This window comes from Odocoileus virginianus, chromosome 13 (assembly GCF_023699985.2).
Source record: "Odocoileus virginianus isolate 20LAN1187 ecotype Illinois chromosome 13, Ovbor_1.2, whole genome shotgun sequence".
NCBI classification, from domain to species: Eukaryota; Metazoa; Chordata; class Mammalia; order Artiodactyla; family Cervidae; genus Odocoileus; species Odocoileus virginianus.
Genome location: NC_069686.1, coordinates 64,940,792 through 64,963,454, shown reverse-complemented (window position 1 = coordinate 64,963,454; position 22,663 = coordinate 64,940,792). Strand labels below are relative to the sequence as shown.

Sequence of the window (22,663 nt, the reverse complement as noted above, 5' to 3'; positions counted from 1 at the left end):
AAGATCCCCTGGAGTAGGAAATGGCAACTGACTCCAGTATTCTTGCCTGGAAAATTCCACAGAAAGAGGAGCCTGGAGCGTTAGAGTCCATGGTGTCACAAAGAATTGTATATGACTAAGCACGCACACACAGCATCTTTTAAGACAGGCTGCCTAGTAAGTGATCTAGGGAGTCTTTCAACATCCCAATACCTAGGTTGCTCCATAGAATGATCAAATCAGAAACTATGGAGTGGACACTGGCTACATGTATTTTTTAAGCCTCTGGTGGTTCCAAGTTTGAGAACCATTGCCTTAAAATGTCCAAGTTAGGATTTCTCTGGTGGTCTAGTGGTTAAGACTCCATACTTCCACTGCAAGAGGCATGGGTTCTGTCCCTGGTCAGGGAAGACCCCCATATGCTGTGCAGTGTGATTAAAAAACAACAACAGAAAAAAAACAAAAACGGCCCAACTTGCAGTATCATTTGACTTTTCAGTACTGAATGGCCCCATTTACTAAATACATGATCCTGGACAAGTTACACGGCCTCCCTAAACTTCAATTTCCTTTTCTAACACTGAAATAGAATTATAGAATGTGGGCTATTATGAAGATTAAGTGAGGTATGCATATGAAAATCCAGTCCAGATTGGGTGCTTATTAAATGTTGATTTCCTCATCTCATTATCTCCCCTAAATATCCAATACCAGGTTTCAACAATGCAAAAAGCATAGCTTGGATTAAGAAGCATGAACTGCTATTGGAGAACTATTTTTCTTTGACCTTCCACTAACCTTAACCCCCTCCAAAACACTCTTTCCGTGTCTCTAAAAAGCACAGAATTCCCACATGCAGATTGGGTCATGATGGTTTAAAAAGTGAACTGGCTTACTGTCATGTCATTTCCTCTCTGGAAAATGTCTCATTATTTTTGCATCCCCTACTATCCCTTCAATCAGCCCAGTGACAGAAGTGTACCCTAGAAAAGACAGTTCTGAGAATGACTTGTCAACTCTTCAAAGTTGAATGCAAGACATGCAGCTTATACAAATGACAACCTGAGATAGGTATTGTGGCTTTTGAGGACCTTCGACCATCAGAACATTGAGGTGTGTGCATGCATATGTGTGTGTGATACATTAAATATACATACATTTTATACACACACAGACACAAATATATTATCATGTATGTGTATGATATATATTATATGTGTGTGTGTGTATACATATGTATATATATATACACACACCAACATGCAAAGGAGAGAGATTTTGAATTGTTTATTGCATAGTCATAATTTTCATTCTCAGAACTGAAAAAAAATGATTTAAAGTGCTATCTTTCTTTGAAGAAGATATACACCAGTGAGTCTCAGACTTGACCATGGATAATGCCTTGGAGAACTTGTTAAAATTCAGGTTGCTGGGTCCCTCTCCTAGAGTTTCTGATATAGTGGCCCTGGGCTGAGGCCTCACAATTTGCATTTGAGGACCACTGCTCAGTGATTTGGAGAAGGCAATGGCAGCCCACTCCAGTACTCTTGCCTGGAAAATCCCAGGGACGGAGGAGCCTGGTGGGCTGCAGTCCATGGGGTCTCCAGAGTCGGACACGACTGAGCGACTTCACTTTCACTTTTCACTTTCATGCATTGGTGAAGGAAATGGCAGCCCACTCCACTGTTCTTGCCTGGAGAATCCCAGGGACGGGGGAGCCTGGTGGGCTGCCGTCTATGGGGTCACACGGAGTTGGACATGGCTGAAGCGACTTAGCAGCAGCAGCCCAGTGATTTGGTCAGCTTTGTGTTTGAATGCAGAAATCGAGAGTAGGTCAGTAAGGGTTTGTGAAAGAATGGGTGTTACAGAAGGAACTTCACTTCTGTGGAACAGGACCTTTTTGATTTGAAAGTACGATTGGATTAGAAAATGCATTGTTAAGTACTCATTGTCTTATTGTATATTTCTTTGCAAACTTTTTGAACATTCCTTTCCTTCAACCTCCAACCTAGCTCCTTACCCCAAACCAGCTTGGATCACTTAGAATTCAATGAATTTTGTTATAAATTGCATAATTATTTTGATGAAAATTTACCAAGCACACTCTATATGCAATGCCCTGGGGGTGCATATAGTCAAATATCTGCCTCTAGGAATTTATCGTTTCAGTAAGGGAAACAAATAAAAAGCAATTTAATTACATTAAAAATATATAGTATGTTAAAGAGTGATAGAAAAATATCAAGTGAGCAAGTGGAAAGAGGAAGTTTTATGAAGGCATGAAGTTGTATATAAAGTGGCCAGAATGGCTTTCAAGTTTCTGCCCTAGGAGGATGAAAACAGTGGGTTTGGTTTGCATCCTCTGAAAGCCAAACCCGGAAAATCAGATGGAAATGAAGAAAATTTAAGCTGAAGTAACACTTTGAGAATTATGTTCATATGTTAGTTTATAGCACTCTTTGGGGAAGGAGGTAGCAGAAAAAGTAATTCAATGACTCTCCAAGTTTTCAGGACAATAACATAAAGACATTAGCACAATAGCCAATAGCCTGCATGTAAAATTGTAACCACATTCCATTTTCTTAAAAGTCCTGGCTTGCTTTCTTCATCCTCAATTCCAGTTCAACTGCAGTAGCTGCATTGAAGTAAAGGATCAAGTTGGACTGTGAAACAGATGCAAACTGAGATGTATGACTAAGCAAGAGGCAGAGGGGAATGCATGGAGGGCGTTGACTGAGAAGGGCATCCACTTCTTGGAGATGGTGTTTAACATAAACACTGATGTTTGAAATTTATTACTAGGAAAATACAAAATCCCTGACAGAAACATCCCCAAATGTCTAGGAGTCCAGGATAACCCAATTTGTTATGTATTTTTTATGGGCGTGTAATTGCTTTATAATGTTGTGCTACTTTCTTCTGTTCAGCAAAGTGAATCAGCTGTATGTGAATATATATCCTTTCCCCCCCAGCCCCCTATTCCACCCCATTAGGTAATCACAGGGCACCACGCTGAGCTCCATGTGCTATACGGCATGTTCCCACTAGCTATCTATTTTACACACGGTAGTAGACATATATCAATCCTAATCTCCCAATCCATCCCACCCTCTCCTTTCCCCTCTGCGCCCACAAACCTGTTCACTATGTCTGCATCTCTATTCTTGCCCTGCAAATAGGTTCAGCTGTACCGTTTTTTCTAGATTCCACATAAATGAATTAATAGACAATGTTTGCTTTCTCTTTCTGCTTATTTTACTTTGTATGACAGGCTGTACGTCCATCCACATCTCTACAAAGGACCCAGCTTATATTCAAGTGAAAAAAAGGACAGATCATCCTCCAGGAGAGCGCAGCCGGCAGGAGTTAACTGAGAATGTCCGCGATGCTCCCGTGATAAACAGTGAGCCAGGCTGGACGCCGAGGCAGAGCGAGGCCGCAGAGCTCACGTCCAGGGGCTGCATATGTGTGTGCGCGCTCTGTCGTGTCTGCCCTGCGACCCGTGGACTGTAGCCCACAAGGCTCCTCTGTCCGGGAATACTGGAGTGGGTTGCCATTTCCTACTCCAGGGGATTTTCCTGACCCAGGGATCGAAACTGCATCTCTTGTGTCTCCTTCCCTGGCAGACGGATTCTTCATCACTGAGCCGCCTGGGAAGCCCTAGGGGGCTGCATACACGGATGCGATCCCGCAAACTGTGACGCGCCGCCACCAGCACCCTCCCTGGGACCCCTTCCCTTCTCTGACTCTGTGTCAACAATCGGGCAGAAGTGTTTCGCCGACTGGTTTTCACACCCCAAGGAAAGCAACAGGTCATCTGCTCATGCTATGGGAAATAGGTAGTAAGACCTAACTCTTGCAGGCACTCTGCCCTCCGACCCACATTTTCTAGTTTGAACACCTGGTGCCCACTTAATCCCTGGACTAAATGTGAGGGAGGAACCGCAATCTGAGCTGTGATCTGATTTGGGCTTTTATTTACTGCCACATTTTCCTTCTTCTTTGTACTTTGTTTATAGCTGAAAAACTGGACCCTGAGTCATTGAATTATTTTTGTCATTGCTTTGTGTTTTTGTTAATGGAGGGAAGATATGTAGAGAGACGGAAATGAGCATTTATTGAGCATCTACTGTGTGCCAATCACTGGTCTTTACAAACTAGCACAGTTTAGTTGCTTAAGACTCTCTTTAAAAGGACAGCAATTTCTTGGATTTACAGATGAAGATTCATGAACCTAACATTCCAGGTCCTATGCAATATTGTTCTTTATAGCATCGGACTTTACTTCCATCACCAGTCACATCCACAACTGGATGTCATTTTTGCATTGGCTCCATCTTTTCATCATTCCTGGAGTTATTTCTCCACTCTTCTCCAGTAGCATACTGGGCATTTACAGACCTGGAGAGTTCATCTTTCAGTGTCATATCTTTCTGCCTTTTCATACTGTTTATGAGATTCTCAAGGCAAGAATACTGAAGTGATTTTATCTACTACATTATATCTACTACTGTGGGCAAGAATCCCTTAGAAGAAAGTTGCTCAGTCATGTCCAACTCTTTGTGACTCCATGGACTGTAGCCTATGAGGTTCCTCCATCCGTGGAATTTTTCAGGCAAGAATACTGGAGTAGGTTGCCATTTCCTTCTCCAGGGGATCTTCCTGACCCAGGGATCAAACCTGGGTCTCTCACATTGCAAACAGACCCTTTTACTGTCTGAGCCACCAGGGAAACTCTGAAGAACTAGAGTAGCCCTCATAGCCAACAAGAGTCCAAAATGCAGTACTGGGGTGCAGTCTCAAAAATGACAGAGTGATCTCTGTTCGTTTCCCAGGCAAACCATTCAATATCACAGTAATCCAAGTCTATGCTCCAACCAATAATGCTGAAGAAGCTGAAGTTGGAATGGTTCTCTGAAGACTTACAAGAAAAAAGATGTCCTTTTCATCATAGGGAACTGGAATGCAAAAGTAAGAAGCCAAGAGATACCTGGAGTAATAGGCAAATTTGGCCTTGGAGTACAAAATGAAGCAGAACAAAGGCTAGTAGAATTTTGCCAAGAGAATACCCTGGCCATAGCAAACACCCTCTTCCAAAAACATAAGAGAAGACCCTAAACATGGACATTACCAGATGGTCAACACCAAAATCAGATTGATTATATTCTTTGCAGCCAAAGATGGATAAGCTCTATATAGTCAGCAAGAACAAGACTGAGAGCTGACTGTGGCTCAGATCTTGAATTCCTTACTGCCAAATTCAGACTTAAATGGAAGAAAGTAGGGAAAATCACTAGATCATTCAGGTATGACCTAAATCAAATACCTTATGATTATACAGTGAAGTGACAAATAGATTCAGGGGATTAGATCTGATAGACAGAGTGCCTGAAGAACAATGGATGGAGGTTCCTGACATTGTATAGGAGGCAGTGATCAAGACCATCACCAAGAAAAATAAATGCAAAAAGGCAAAATGGTTGTCTGAAGAGGACTTACAAATAGCTATGAAATGAAGAGAAGTGAAAGGCAAATGAGAAAAGGAAACATATACCCATCTGAATGCAGAGTTCCAAAGAATAGCAAGGAGAGACAAGAAAGCCTCCCTCAGTGACCAATGCAAAGAAATAGAGGAAAACAACAGAATGGGAAAGACTAGAGATCTCTTCAAGAAGATTAGAGATACCAGGGGAATACTTCATGCAAAGATGGGCACAATAAAGGGCAGAAATGTTATGAATCCAACAGAAGCAAGAATACAAAGAACTATACAAAAAAGTTCTTCATGACCCAGATAACCATGATGGTATGATCACTCACCTAGAGCCAGACATCCTGGAATTTGAAGTCAAGTGGGTCTTAGGGAGCATCACTATGAACAAAGCTACTGGAGGTGATGGAATTCCAGTTGAGCTATTTCAAATTCTAAAAGGTGATGCTATAAAAGTGCTGAACTCAATATGCCAGCAAATTTGGAAAACTCAGCAGTGGCCACAGGACTGGAAAAAGTCAGTTTTCATTCCAGTCCCAAAGAAAGGCAATGCCAGAGAATGTTCAAACTACCACACAATTGCACTCATCTCACACGCTAGCAAAGTAATGCTCAACATTTTCCAAGCCAGGCTTTAACAGTATGTGAACCGTGAGCATCCAGATGTTGGGGCTGGATTAAGAAAAGGCAAAGGAATCAAAGATCAAATTGCCAACATCTGTTGGATCATCAAAAAAAGCAATAGAGTTCCAGAAAGACATCTACTTCTGCTTCATTGACTATGCCAAAGCCTTTGACTGTGTGGATCACAATAAATTGTGGGAAATTCTTAGATATGGAAATACCAAACCACCTTACCTGCCTCCTGAGTAATCTGTATTCAGGTCAAGAAGCGACGGTTAGAACTAGACATGGAACAAAGACTAGTTCAGAATTGGGAAAGAAGTATGCCAAGGCTGTATACTGTCACCCTGCTTATTTCACTTATATGCAGAGTACATCATGAGAAATGCTAGGCTGGATGAAGCACAAGCTGTAATCAAGATTGCCAGGAGAAATATCAATAACCTCAGATATGCAGATGACACTATCCTTATGGCAGAAAGTGAAGAAGAACTAAAGAGCCTCTTGATGAAAGTGAAAGAGGAGACTGAAAAAGTTGGCTTAAAGCTCAGCATTCAAAAAGCTAAGATCATGGCATCTGGTCTCATCATTTCATGGCAAATAGATGAAGAAACAGTGGAAACAGTGAGAGACTAATTTTGTGGGCTCCAAAATCTCTGCAGATGGTGGCTACAGCCATGAAATTAAAAGGCGCATGCTCCTTGGAAGAAAAATTACGACCAACCTAGACAGTATATTAAAAAGCAGAGGCATTACTTTGCCAACAAAAGTCCATTTAGTCAAAACTATGGTTTTTCCAGTGGTCATGTATGAATGTGAGGGTTGGACTATAAAGAAACCTGAGCACCAAAGAACTGATGCTTTCAAACTGTGGTGTTGGAAAAGACTCTTGTGAGTCCCTCGGACTGCAAGGATATTCAACCAGTCAATCCTAAAGGAAATCAGTACTGAACATTTATTGGAAGAACTGATGCTGAAACTGAAAATCCAATACTTCGGCCACCTGATGCAAAAAACTGACTCACTGGAAAAGACCCTGATGCTGGGAAATACTGAAGGTGGGAGGAGAAGGGGATGACAGAGGATGAGATGGTTGAGTGGCATCACCGACTCAGTGGACATGACTTTGGGCAAGCTCAGGGAGTTGATGATGGACAGGGAGGCCTGGTGTGCTGCAGTCCATGGGTCTGAACGACTGAACTGAACTGAACTGAATAGACAAAGAATCTGAGTATTAGGGAAGGTCAAAAACATGTCCAAAGTGACACAGTAGGTGAATTAGTGTTACGAAAAGCTCTGGACTGTCAGATTTCAGAGCCCTGAATCTTTTCCTCCCTTAAGAATCGCATGAGGCTCTGCCAACATCGCACTCTATTTTGTTTGCAAAATGTGCTGCCCTTTTCAATTTCACCCAAAAGCGGAGGGCTGCTAGCTTTTAGTTATAATGATGATAATCTTGCTGCCCCAAAAGATTCTAGACCCTCTGGCTTCAAATCTGATTCCTAAGTGTGTTTTTTGAAAAATTTTTAACACTTAATATGTCCATGGTTTAATACAGCCATATGTGTTCATGAACCTAGTAAATTTGAAAGAAAATATTAGCAAACTTAGTTACCTGGGAATGTCCACTCTTTTATGATTGAGTTGTTTAGCCATGGCATTTCTTTTGTTTGTTTGTTTATTTGTTATGCTTCAATAAAATATTAAAATATACTAAATACTAAATCTAACAAAATATAAAAAGGATTGCAGAATCCTTGATTTATATATCATGACATGATAATAGCAAGATAACCATTATATAATAGGTACCATGGTATTAGGATAACATATAAATGGCTGTGTGTGTGTGTGTGTGTGTGTGTGTGTGTGTGTGTATATATATATATATGGCTTCCCAGGTGGTGTTAGTGGTAAAGAGCCCACCTTCAAATGCAGAAGATGGTAGAAAAGCTGTTTCAATTCCTGGGTTGTGGAGATCTCCTGGAGGAGGGTGTGTCAAACCATTCTTGTATTCTTGCCTGGAGAATCCCATGGACAGAGGAGTCTGGCAAGCAGATAGACTCTAATCTACACAGAAAAATAATACCTACAAATTAAATATATATATATGTATAAACCCATAGAAAAAATAGGTAAAAAATCTAAACTGACCTAGTGGTTGATTTGTACAGCATGGAGGTACAGAGTATTCCTTCTGCTTAAATTTGTTAAATGGAAGTTTAACAAATATATATATATATATATATATATATATATATATATATACACACATATTCATATTTCTCACGAAAATGTTGGGTTTATCCTAGAGTGAAAGATTGGCTTAACATTTAAAAAATAATTAATGCAATTTACTATATTAATATAAAATAATATTAGATACAGAAAAACTTGACAATTACACATTTCTAGCTATATATTTATTAAGAAAATATTGCATATGCTAAAGGAGCTTATTTATCTAATTAAAAGCAATCTACAAATATATCTAAACAAAGGTTATATTATCAATGACATTTTCAAAGATGTTCTGAGATCAGGAGTAAACAAGTTTGTCTGTTATTCTCGCTTCTACTGAACATTTTACTAAGAGACTACCCAACTCAGCAAAGGCAAAAATAATATTTTAAACATTAGAATCAGAAAGAAAATATATAAGTGCCATTATTCATGGATGTTATTATATACATAGAAAATATGAAAAAAATCCATATATAAATTATTAGGTTTAATGAGGTTGGCAAGACTGGTGGATTCAAGGTCAATTTACTACATTTACTTCAGTATACTGGCAACAAACAGAAACTTATATTTGAAAATTAGGTACAATTCATAGTATCCTCAAAAATATAAAATACCTAAGAATGAATCTAACAGAGAAGTACAGTCTTCTATCCAGAAAATTCTAAAACATTATTGAGATAAATATACAATTAGATTTAAATAAGAGAGGAGAGGGAGAAAACAAGGTTCACGACTAACATTGTGTAGATGTCATTATTCTCATACTGATCCAGTGATCCATCACAATCCTGATCAATATCCCCCAAATTTTGTTTTGGATCTTGACAAGCTAATTCTAAAATGCATATGGAAACTTAAAAGACAAGAGGAGTTAATGATTCACTTGAATAAGGTGAGAGGACTTGTTCTCTCATCTATCAAGAGCTATTATAACTACAGTAATTAAGATCATGTGATATTAGCTCAAGGTTAGACAAATAACAAATGGGATAGAATTAGAAATCTAGAAATAACCTCATGTATATACAGACACTTGACTCATAGCCAAGGTGACAGTGTAGAACAAGTAGACATGGTCATCTTTTCTATGGTGTTGGAAAAATTGGAAAAAATAAAATAACATATGACTTGACTCCACAAAAATAAATTTCAGAAGGATTATAGGTATACATCTGAAAGGTGGGACAGCAAAGCTTCCAGATGCTATTAATAGAATAGCTTATGATATCTTGGAAAAGATACAAGATGCCATAAAGAAAAACATCACTCTGTTAGATCATTAAAATTAAGAACTCTTATTTGAGGTTAATTAATACAGAAAGTGAAGAGGAAATAGCTTCTTGAGGAAGGTGAAAGAAGAAAGTGAAAAAGTCGGCTTAAAACTCAACATTCAAAAATGAAGATTATGGCATCTGATCCCATATTTCATGGCAAATAGATGGGGGAAAAATGGAAACACTGACAGAATTCATTTTCTCGAGCTTCAAAATCACTGCAGACTGTCTCTATGACCATGAAATTAAAAGACACTTGCTCCTTGGAAGAAAAGCAATGACAAACCTAGACAGCATATTAAAAAGCAGAGACATCACTTTGCCAACAAAGGTCTGTGTAGTCAAAACCAGTTTTTCCAGTAGCCATGTACAGATGTGAGAATTGGACCTTAAAGAAGGCGGAGCACCAAAGAACCGATGCTTTCCAATTGTGGTGCTGAAGAAGACTCTTGAGAGTCTCTTGGACAGCAAAGAAATCAAACTAGTAAATCCTAAAGGAAATGAACCCTGAATATTCATTGGAAGGACTGATGCTGCAGCTGAAGCTCCAATACTTTGGCCCCCTGAAGAGAAGAGCCAACTCATTGGAAAAGCCCTGATGCTAGGAAAGATCGAAGACAGGGGGAGAAGGGGCAATAGAGGATGAAATGGTTGGCTGGCATCACAGACTCAACGGACATGAGTTTGAGCAAACTCTGGGAAATAGCGAAGGACAGGGAAGCCTGGCATGCTGCCATTCATGGGGTCACAAAGCGCCAGTCATGACTTATCAACTGAACAACAGCAACAACAGAGCGAATAAAGAAACAATAGGATAGACGGAAGTATTTACAACACATAATACACCTAAGGGTCTAACCTTTACAGAAAGAAGAACTCCCACCAGTAACAACATGTAGGTAAACCAATAGGCAAAAGATCCTAGCCGACCTAGTAGCTGATCTTGCAGTATGGAGGCACAGATTTGTTTTAATTTGTTATAGATGTTTTTGCCTCCTTTCTTTGTGAAATGAGAAATATAACATATGTACAGGAAAGAACATAAGAAACTTGAAAACTCTAAAGTTTCTCACATTTTATAATTCATTGTATGAATTTAGTAACTTATCTTTCTACTATTGTTATTCATTTGGAAAGTTTCTAGTTTTCAAATATTGTGAATAATGCTGCTATGATCCTGAAATATGTTTTGGTATATAACTAGTTCATGTGCTTCTGCGAGATAAACATCTAGGCGCGAAATTGCTGAGTCCGAGGATATGGGTATGCAACCTTAAATGCTAGTAGATAAAAGTAAAATGGTTTCCAAAATATTTGCATATATTTGCATTCTCACCAGCACTGCATCAACCCCTTGCTAACATCTGATATTGTCAAGATTTTTCAATTTGAGACATTCTGCAGTTGTGTATGGAATCCTATTGTAGGTTAGTGGGTATTTCCTCAATTTCTAATGGAAATTAATGAACTGTAGGTCCAAATAACAACCTGAAAGAATCACAATGGAATATAATATTGATATAAAAGCCAAATGCAAAATAATTAAATCTATAGTGTTTACGGATGCTCGCTGCAGAGATAAAGCTATAAAGAAATGTATGAATATGGTTATTGAAACAGTATGAGAGGTGGTTATCTTTTGGGGGGAGGGAGATGAGTATAGGGACCCAGCTGCGGGCTCTGGGTTCTGGTGATTTTTTTTTTAACATGAATGGTGCCTACACAGGTAATCATTTTGTAATATATCATTAAGCAGTTTTGTATTGTGAACTTTAGGAACACAAAATTGAATCAAATGTTAAAAGGAAATAAATCCTTCAACAAATGAACTCAGCTGATACATGGAAAGAGGATAATGTCTAACTGTGCTAGTTAAACTGCAGAATAAACAGGAAAATACCAGCTAATCGCCTCTCTCTCTAAGCAGTGTGACAAACTGGCTTAGCTGACATGAATCCCTTAAGAAAGGCAGGTGGTCAGAATACCTCTTCAATGAAATTTTGAGGTTTCTGGGCAAGAGGGAAAACAGTGTTTCATGTTTCAGATAGAGCCTTAGATCTGAGCTAGGCCTAATAGCTATGCCCAAATAAATAGGTAACCCGATGCAACTCAAGGAACAGCTAAGGCAGGTACTAGAAGCTAGGGCGGAAGCCTATGTCTTTTAGAACTAAAGACAATTATATCAAGGAATGACAAAACAAAATGCATAACCTGAAAGGTAATCATTGTGAATATTAAAGAAGCCGGACTGTGACTAGCACTGGTGTGTTCCTTTAGTTTGACAAGTGTACAAGCCAGGTTTGTACACAAAACCCTGAAACCGTGAAGTTTAACATTTCTTTGGAAAGAAGCATCAAATGTCATCCTTGTATTCAGAACAGCTTAAGGTTCCAGCCAACTTGCATGAGTGGGGCTCTCAGGCCCAGGAAGGATTAATCATAGGTGTCACGACCCAGGAGGGATGTCTCCAGGGATGGGACAGACCTGGCAAGGACCCCCCAGCACCACAGCTGTGGGTACGCTGACCTGTGCAGTGATGAAAAGCCCTAAGAAGACATGGTCTTGTGACTCAGCTCTGAGTTTAGAGAAATTGTGAAGTCAGAAATGAAAGTTGTAGTTTGGGAGGGAAATTATGATTAACGTAGGGAAAGGCTGGAAAGAAGACAACATGATGTTACAGGAATTTTTACGATGCCCCCAAAGTGTCATTTGCCCAGGGCTTCGACTTTTCAAATGCTCAGCATTTTTCATTGTGGCTGCCCAACCGGTTTTGTGTCAAGAATCTTGTAGTTTCTTCAGGGAGGCTGTTTGCCTGTCTTCATATCACTCATGGAGTCTGAGTGAGGGTTCAGTGATTTGAGCTTCTAGGAGAGATCAATAATTTTATGTTCCATGAATGATCAAATACTGTATCCACTGTGACAGACTTATATTATCAGCATACAAGCAATATGGAGCTCATTAACAATGTCAGATTCAGTCGCTACAATTTGAAAATGCATGAGACACCCAACCCCCAATCACCGCCAGCAAGGAGACACCAGCTTATCTGTAATCACAGGGACTACAAACAATTTCACTCTAAGATATGCAGTTACACTTCCGTCTGCTTTCATAATGGGCTTCCAGCAGGCTAAAAAACCCAAACTCGCTCACAGCTCTCTGAAGTCCCTTCTCTTTTTGTGAGTTCTTCCTTTGCTGTCTGTGGCCTCTCCCAAGTGTGTATGGAATTTGCCCAAATTTCATTTCATTTTTTGATTGTCTGCCAGCCAGATAATAACAGGCATCTGATCAAGGGTTGAGTTAAGCACTCCATCCAGCAGTATTTATGCAACATAAATTATTCATCCAGTACCACCCTGGACAGATCGCGCTTTGATTATACAGTTTTTTTTCCATCCATTCATTTACCAGACTAGCTGAGATCATGGGGGATCAGAGGAGCCACGCTTGTGACTAGATAATGAACTCGGGCTCTTCACCCTCTGTGGCCTCGGCTCCCGTTTTGGTGGTGAGCTCCCCATCAAGGGCCTTTGTGAAGATCAAATGAGGTGATAGATGTGAAGGTTCTTTAAATGGTAAATGTACTGTATAAATAGACGCAGTTGTCCTTGGGAAGTACACACTTCATGCGAATGCTTTGGGGTCACATAGATCTGCCTTTGAACGCCAACCAGTTGTGTGACCCTGGGGAACAGCTTAAGCTATTTGAGACTCAGCTCTGTTGTTTGTAAAATGAGACCAATAGCCATCTCTCAGGATGGGTGAAAGGATGCAGTAAAATCACACCTGTGCAAAGCCAGGATGTCCGGCTACAGCAAGTATTCAATAAAGAATCTCTAGCATGTGTGTGTGTGCTCAGCCATATCCTGCTTTTTGCAAACCCATGGACTGTAGCCCACCAGGCTCCCTTGCCCATGAACTTCTGCAGGCAAAATACTAGGGTGGGTTGCCATTTCTTTCTCCAGGGTATCTTCCCAACCCAGGGATCAAACCCGCTTCTCTTGAGTCTCCTGCATGGGCAGGCAGATTCTCTACCACTAGCACCACCTGGGAAGTAGTCTTTGGATCTTTGGTGGCATTTCTCACTTTTAGGCGCCATGGATACCATTATTTTTTTTTCTTGTTCTTTATTATGCATATGTGCTTTTGCTGCTGCCAGTTCAATTCTAATTTCCTAAAAGGCGACAGTTTTTACTTTCTTAACTTCCTCCTCTCCCAGGGCCAAACATAATGCCAAGTGTACGCATGTTATTTCATTGATTGCAGGAGTCCACAGATAGCTATAAAAGTGGAATCTTTATTCAGCAGATGTCTTTTCTTTGCATCTGCTCCTCTACTCCTAAGTAGGAAGCCTTATGCTTACTATAAAAGAGGCAGTCCATGCACATGGGCAGACTATATAATAGGAAAATGCCTCAGATAAGAATACAGGTGCTTTCACTAATCTGACAGCAAAACCATCCAAACCTGGAGAGGTGGTCCATGAATGATTGCAAGTGAACAACAAAAAAGATTGATTCCTACACCCTTCAAGTGTTCAGCTTACTAAGATGACCTGTGATGTATTAGGGAGCATGTGTTATAATTTCATGCAATTAAACACTAAAATTTATTGACAAAATTGTTTGTCTTGCACATCAATTACTTTGCAGGGCTAACTGTGATTTGAGGAGACCGGGGAAAATAAAAATCTGGGTCACTTCTTTAAAAAAGAGCAGAAAGAGCATGCCATTAAAAGTACAAAACTTAAAAATAATAATAATAAATGATACAAATGAATTTATATAGAAAATAGAAATAGACACATAGACATAGAAAACAGACCATGAGAAACAATAAATGCTGGAGAGAATGTGAAGAAAAGGGAACCCTCTTGTACTGTTGATGGGAATGCAAAGTGATATAACCACTATGGAGAACAGAATGGTGATTCCTTAAAAAACTGGTATTAAAACTACCATAAGGCTCAGCAGTCCCACTCCTGAGCACATACCCTTAGGACACCATAGCTGAAAAAGACACATGTACGCCACCGTCCATTGCAGCGCTGTTTCTAATAGCTAGGATACAGAAGCAACCTAGACGTCCATTGACAGATGGATGACGGAAGAGATTGTGGTACATACACGCGATGGAGTGTTGCTCAACTATAAAGAGGAACGGTTCTAATGAGATGGGTGAGCCTAGAGCCTGCTCCACAGAGTGAAGCAAGTCAGAAGGAGAAAGACAAATATCGGATGTTAACTCATACATATATATGGGCTTCCCTCGTGACTCAGATGCTAAAGAATCCACCCACATGTGGGAGACCTGGGTTCAATCCCTGAGTTGGGAAGACCCACTGATGAAGGCACGACAACCCACGCCAGTATTCTTGCCTGGAGAATCCCCGTGGACAGAGGAGACCTGCCGGCTACAGTCCCTGGGGTTGCAAAAGGGCAGACGTGACTGGGCGGCTCAGCAGAGCACACAGCTAGGCATCTAGAGGGACGGTGCTGACGATTCTATTTGTAGAGCAGCAAAGGAGATAGAGAATAAAGAACGGAAGTTTGGTCACAGCCGGGGAGGGGAGTGGGCGATGACAAAGTGGCACCGAAGCACAGGCGTTGCCGTGTGTGACATGGAGGGCCAGGGGGAGCTTGCTGGGTAACGCAGGGAGCCCAAAGCTGGTGCTCTGCTTAGTCGCTCGGTCTGTCTGACCCTTTGGGACCCCGTGGACTGCAATCTGCCAGGCTTCTCTGCCGTGGGGATTCTCCAGGCCAAGAACACTGAAGTGGGTTGCCATGCCCTCCTCCAGGGTCTCTTCCCAACCCAGGGATCAAACCCGGGTCTCCCGCATTGCGGCTGGATTCACTGCCGTCTGAGCCACCAGGCTCTGTGAAGATTTAGCCGTGTGGGGGGGGGGAGTGGGAGGAGGGTTCAGAAGGACGGGACGCGTGTATGCCTGTGGCTGATTCATGCTGGTGTATGAAAGAAACCATCACAATATTCTAAAGTAATTATCCTCCAATTAAAAATAAAATAGAAGAAAACAAAACTTATGGTTACTAAATTGGAAAGGAGGGGAGGGATAACTTAGAACTTTGAGATTAACATGCACATAGCAGATGGCATGGTGGTAAAGAATCTGCCTGCCCGTGCAAGAGATGCGGGAGATGTGGGTTCAGTCCTTTGGTCATGAAGATCTCTGGACTAGGAGCCACTCCAGGCAACCCACTGCAGCATTCTTGCTTGGAAATTTTCATGGACAGAGGAACCTAGCAGGCTACAGTTTATGGGATAGCAAAGAGTCGGACATGACTGAGCATGCATGACTATATATAAAATAGATAACCAACAAGGACCTTCTGTGTAGCAGAATGAAATATTTTCAGTATTTCGTAATAACCTGTAAGACAAAACTGAAAAAAGGTGTCTTGTAACTGATTCTCTTCGCCGTATAGCAGAAACCAACACATTATAAGCTAGCAGTACATCAATTAAAATATATAAATAATTGTGGTTTGAAAGTACTGAAATATTTATACAAGTGATTTTCTTTCTTGGTATTTTTGGCCTGTTGTGTTTTTCACTGAGTGTCACGTTCCGCCGGGCAAGGGGGTGCTGCCCAGTGAGCGCAGACCCTCGCCGGCGCCCACGGAGCCTCCTGTGACGGGTGAGTGGACCCGTTGAGGCAGCTTCCCCTCCTTCCCGCACCCGTGTGAGCCCCAAGCTCAGACCTCAGTGGGAAACTCAGTGTACCGTTCCCACGGCCCGCACGCCAGCCCGTGGAGGATGAGCGACCGCAAGGGATTGTGCGGTCTGTTCCAGGGCAGGCCAGGTACCGCGTGGGGTGTGTGCAGAGGCCTGCCTCCGCTGGGCTGTCGGCCTCGCAGACTCGGGCTTACCCGCCTGGGGCAATGACAAGTCTGTCAGGTCCCCCCTGGAGATGCCGTAAAGTGAATGCTCACAGTCACCTCTCCCTAGGTTACTGCCACGAGGGGAGGGGGGGCTGCCCTTGTGTGGGCGTCAGGGGGCGCCTGGGGCATTAGGAGCTGAGGAAGAAGGCAGGCACCCCAACGCGATTTGTGAGCCCAGCTCCAAGCTCTCTGCAAGTCTGTCTTTGTCCCAGTGGACATCACTTGCAAAGACAAAATTATTAATAATTTCAAGGGTGCCCAGGGAGAGACCCTTAAGACCATGGAGCTCTGTGTGAACATGCTGGTTGCATATTCATAAAACTTTCTCTGATTCCCTTATATTGCTATGTTTTGTGGAACCAATTTCCTTGCAGCCAAGATGTAAGTTATTACTTAATACTTCTCAAAAATTCTTTTGTGCTTTTAATGTGATGGTGGGCTGGTACTAGTCTGATTTGTTAGAATGTAAAGAGGGTACAGGCTTAAATGAAAGAGTAAGGAAATCTCCTGTAAGGAATGTATGTGAACTTTAGGATCTCAGCTTGGAAAAAATATTTTCTGATTACTTTTTAGTTTCTGAAATGTATTAAGGGAATCACTATCATATCTGTATTGAAAAGGTGATTTCCCACCGCAGAGTTTCTAACTGGTGTGTGACAAAAAGCAGCACGCTATGTGACAAATCGTTTCTACTGTCATCTATAAAGCTGGGAATCATTATTCTGAATGTGTTAAGACAATCTGTATAGACAGTCTAATATGTATATGATAAAGTAGCATTTCCCCTTCTTGTCTGAGAAGTGACTCAAAAGCATAAGGAAGAGGTATAAGAAATGCAAGCTATGTTACAACAAAAATAATATAGAGATGAAGTAAGAGAGAAAGGTTGGGACGACAAAAGGATTAGAAAGTGGAAACGGTCTTCTGAGCTCCTCGTCTTATATAGACGGTTGTGAAACACTAACATTTGAAGTAAAAGAGGATTGCTGCTGCTGCTAAGTCGCTTCAGCCGTGTCCAACTCTGTGTGACCCCGTAGACGGCAGCCCACCAGGCTCCCCCATCCCTGGGATTCTCCAGGCAAGAACACTGGACTGTTGCCCACTGGAATGGGTTGCCATTTCCTTCTCCAAATAGAGGAATGAAGGAATAGGTGTATTCAGAGTGACGCAGGTGAACTCTGAGAGAGAGAACATAATAAACCAAAGCCAGGTGGTGACAGGTAAGTGTAAGGTAAAGAAAAGACTAATTTAACAATCGGGCATAGCCAGAGGTCAGAATCAGATGTCTTTAAGGAAACAGAGTATGAAAGATATATAAAGTTATATATAGGGTTTATATATATAAAGCTTATATAAAGATATCTCTAAAGTTAATCACTAGAATAAAACCATTAAATTTCCAAATTTAATTATTTAAAATAATTTACTCTGATACACATATGCATATATATGTATGTGTGTATATATAATATGCATATGATAATTTATACATATATATTATCATGTGATTTTATATATATATATATAAAACTCATGATTGAGTTAGTTGCTCAGTCATGTCCGACTCCTTGTGACCCCATGAACTATAGCCCTCCAGGCTCCTCTGTCCATGGAATTCTCCAGGCAAGAAACTAGAGTGGGTAGCCATTCCCTCTCCAAGGGATCTTCCCAGCCCAGGATTTGAACCCAGGTCTCCTGCGTTGCAGGCAGATTCTTTACCATCTGAGCCACCAGGGAAGCCCATAAAAATGACATATATATGTGACTCACACACACACACACACACACACACACACACACACACATTTATCACTAAAATAAGGCCAATAAAATACAGATTCTTTGGAAAAATACTTTTGTAAAGTCATAAGAAACACAATTATATCAGAAACTGTTTGAAGGACTGCAAAAACACATTATTCCATGTAATAAAATCTATAGAGTTAAACACACCTACTAAAAGAAGCAAACATCCCAAGATTAAATAAAAGCAAACCCCAGCTCCATTTTGTATCTGAGGAACACACCTGAAACAAACCATTCAGAGAGTTTGAAAATAAGATAATGAGCAAAGGTGAACAGGAATGCACCAAGGCAACTTTGTGAGGCAGGAAATTCATTTTTTAGATTTCCCTGTCTTCCAAGAGTCTAGTAACAGAAGGTCACTTGAGGCAAACTGAGAAGGGGATTGGATTTTCTAGATGTTTCTTAATGGTCAGATATGAAGACAGACAGATGCTGTGGAGCACATTGCTCTCCCCTCCAGATCCCGCTCTTCCTTCCCACTGCTGGCTCCGATAAACCTCGGTGGTCCCAGTTCCTCCGCAGAGGCTGGCTATGAACCCACCGAGGGGATGCACCTTCCTTTCTCTATGGACTCCTTTAACAGAGTCAGCTGAGTCAGGCCGGGCCGTCCAGCTCAGTCCCTGGTGGGGCAGAGCAGGCGCCAGGACAGGGAGCCGGAGGATGGAGAAGGATGGGATCCTGTCCCATGAAGCAGGGCTGCCTCTCCCCTAGCTTCCCGTGGTGGGACCTGCTTCAGCGGCGGCTGAACATACTTGACTTCCCAGAGGTGTCCGAAAGTTCCCACTGCCCACTGCACTGGTGCTTGAAGAGGCTGGTTAGTGAGGACACCTCCGACCTTCTGACCCAAACAAGAAGATACATAAAGAAGAAAAAGCAGAGGGTACGGAAAAATACACAGAAACAAATGAATAATAGACTATAATTCTCCCCTTTTATTCCACGAAAAATCAACTGGACAAAGAAAAGTATATAGATGACTTATGTCTGTGTGCTAAGTCGCTTCAGTCCTAGTTGACTCTGTGACCCCATGGACTGTAGCCAGCTAGACTCCTCTGTCTGTGGGATTCTCCAGCTCAGAATACTGGAGTGGGTTGCTGGGCCTTCTTCCAGGGCGTCTTTATGACCCAGGGATTGAACCCATGTCTCTTATGTCTCCTGCATTGGCAGGCAGGTTCTTTACCACTAGTACCACCTGGGAAGCCCGAATAAATGATTTAAGCAATGCAATTTCCTTAAGTAATGTAATTTTTAAAGTAGGCTTAATAATAGATCTATTTTAACCTCTGATAGCTGGTAACTGTGATGATAAACACTCTGATAGCTGATGATAAACACTTGAGATGATCCACAGAAACTTCTAAATGACTGATGACAAAGAATGTATGAATGTATATTCTCCAAAATAAAAATAATGCAAGCAATACTATCTGATCACAATGAAGCAAAGCTGGAATTAGTATAAAAGCCAGAAAATCAGTTGATTCTACCTCTGGTAAATTAAATAACAACAGCAGAAGACAACAACATAGTAAATCAATTCCTGGGCTAAACAGTAAATGCTAGATACCAAAAAAGGCAGAATATCAAGAAAATGACAATGATGGATACAACAGATATTAAATTTAAAGGATCCAGATAAAAGCTGATAGAAAATGCAAACTACTATGAAAATACCACTTTTTAATAATCAGACCTGAATAGATCAGATAGATTAATAAAATAATTCTCATGAGAATGTTTGGAAAAAGCCACTCTTTTAATTGCTGATTGGTCTATTGGTGCCAATGCTCTAGAGGATAATTTAGTAGTATCTCCAAAAAATAATGAGTGGTCATAAGTTTTGACTCAAGCAATTCCACTTCTAGAAATTTTTTATACACATATTCAAACATTTGCAAACTTTCTATGGTACAAAGTTATTTGCTGAAACATTGTTTCAATGGCCATGATTTAAATACCCATTAGTGTTGGATGAGTTAAAGAATTTATGATATATTTACAAAGTGTTGTATTGTGCATATTAGGAAAGACAAAAGTTTATATACCTTGATCTAAAGAGATCTACTTAGTTATGTCACTAAATGAAAAAAGCAAGATGCAGTACAGTTCATCGCTATGCCACTATGTGTAATAAAAAGAGAGGAAACATTTTATATACTTGTATAATAACTCTTAAGGGTACACAGTAGACAAAATTGGTTCTTCTCAGATAACATACTTGGTTTTCTAGGGATAGGTATGTCAGGAGACTTCTCTGTGTATCTTTATATACATTTCTAACTGTGTGCAATGTGACTATACTAATTTTTCAAAAATAAATAAATAAAATAAGGATAACATCAACCCCCCTCCCAACAAAGCTCTCAGGATGACGAGCAACAGTGTTTCATGGAATGATAAAGTAATTGAACTACGATTAGTATCAGGACTGGGGAATGTTGTATTGCTTTTAAAGTCTTTCTGATTTATACCAACTGTCAGACCGTATGAGTATATTCTGCATTTGTTGAGGAGGGAATAGGAAGGCTAAAGAAAGATCTTAGAAAACTTCAGTGTATTGCCATAGATGTCACTGTGTATCATTTGGTAAAGGGTTCTGCTGTTTCCTGAATCTAAAAAACCCCACTATTATCTGTGTGCATTTTAACTCATACAAATGAGTACACAGTATTCTTGTATCACATCAGTCACTCTTCTGTGCAAACGTGACATGATATTCCATCATCCTCTGAGTTCCTTGTATCTTAAAAGGTGTTCATGTCCACCTGCAACCTGGGTGACCTCTGTACCTGGACTCACCGTCCCTTCATCCCATAGGAATCCTACATGCTAATGAGGCAGAATTAACACCATTCACCGGCAAACATGTGCTGCTTCCCTGAGTCACCTATTATCTCATCCCACTGCTCACAGGCAGAGTCTCTCACTGACTCCCTCCTTGCCCACTTCTGCCTCTTGAGATCACTCCCACCCTGCAAGTCCAGTCTTATATGCTCTTCAGGCTCTCCAAGTTCTTCAAGACCCATCTGACTCCTTCATCTGCTAACACCGCCAACACCCTGAAAACTCCTGCTGCTCTTTGTATTCAATTTACAGTAAGCTTCACCTGTGCTCTTATTGATACGCACCTCTCCTTTCTCCTTTGAGTTTATAAATCTCTTCAGGTGGAGAAGATTTAATTAATATTCTTCATAACAATCAATAGGCTTTCCTATTCAAAGTACAGCTTTTTCTCTCAATTATTTTATTTTATTTTTGTTTATTTATTTAGTACATGATCTTTACTATAATTCATGAGTATATTAGAACCTGAGAGGGAAACTCTTTATTATGCCATCTAGATTCTCATGGGCATCTGACATTCCACTTGACAGAAAATCAGTGGTTTACTTGGAAAAATTATATGATCTCAAGAATTTGTTTTAAAATAATGTATAATACAGAAAGTTGATGAGGCCTATGAAACATGGAGTCTATAATTTATAAAACAAAGAGACAATGACATGAAGTTCATTGTATTTTTATTCTTCCTTAAAAATAGTAAAAAAAGGTAAAGATTTTAAATGTTGACGGCTTGGCCAAGAGGTATGGCCATACAGGAAAGCTGAGAAGGTGGTTAATAACTAGAGGAGGATGAGGGTCTGAACAGGTTGGGATGTATACATGCTTTATTATATTATGATCAACTGTATTTTCCTCAGACTTATTCAGATATAGTTGGCATACGGCCCTGTATAAATGTGAGGAGCAGAGTTTAGCGACTTGATATACATAGATCATGAAACTATCGCCACAATAAGTTATACTAAGTGAAATAAGCCATAGAGAGGAAGACAAATACTGTGTGAACTCACTTATATGTAGAATCTTAAAAAAAAAACCCTGTAACTCATAGGTCAGCTATAGCTGGATAATATGTGCAATAAATTATATATTAATATTCTATATTTGCATATAAATATTTAAAGATGTTGGACCTGTGGCTAGTTCTTGCTTGTGGAGATAGAAGAGTGAAAAATACTGAGCTGATTTAGTTTTTAAATCGTTTTTATTGGTGAATAGTTGCTTTACACTGTTGTGTTAGTTGCTACTAGGCAGCATAGCAAATCAGCCATATGTGTACACGTGGCCCCTCGTTCTTGGATTTCTTTCCCATTTGGGCCACCGCGGAGCACAGAGAATTCCCTGAGCTGTATATACAGTTGGTTCCCATTAGTTATCTATTTTACAGATAGCATCACTAGTAATGAGCTGACACTGTGGGCTTCGAATGCACCAGACCATGGTCTCATGTGCTTTACCAGATTTATCCCATTTCTATTGTATGATTATATATTATA

General features: G+C 40.5%; 1 protein-coding gene across 1 annotated transcript in view; it reads right to left on the bottom strand.

Annotated features, from left to right (window-relative positions):
* CNTNAP5 (contactin associated protein family member 5) overlaps window positions 1–22,663 on the bottom strand; it is a 1,008,111-nt gene that overhangs the window by 900,579 nt on the left and 84,869 nt on the right. The window lies entirely within an intron of this gene.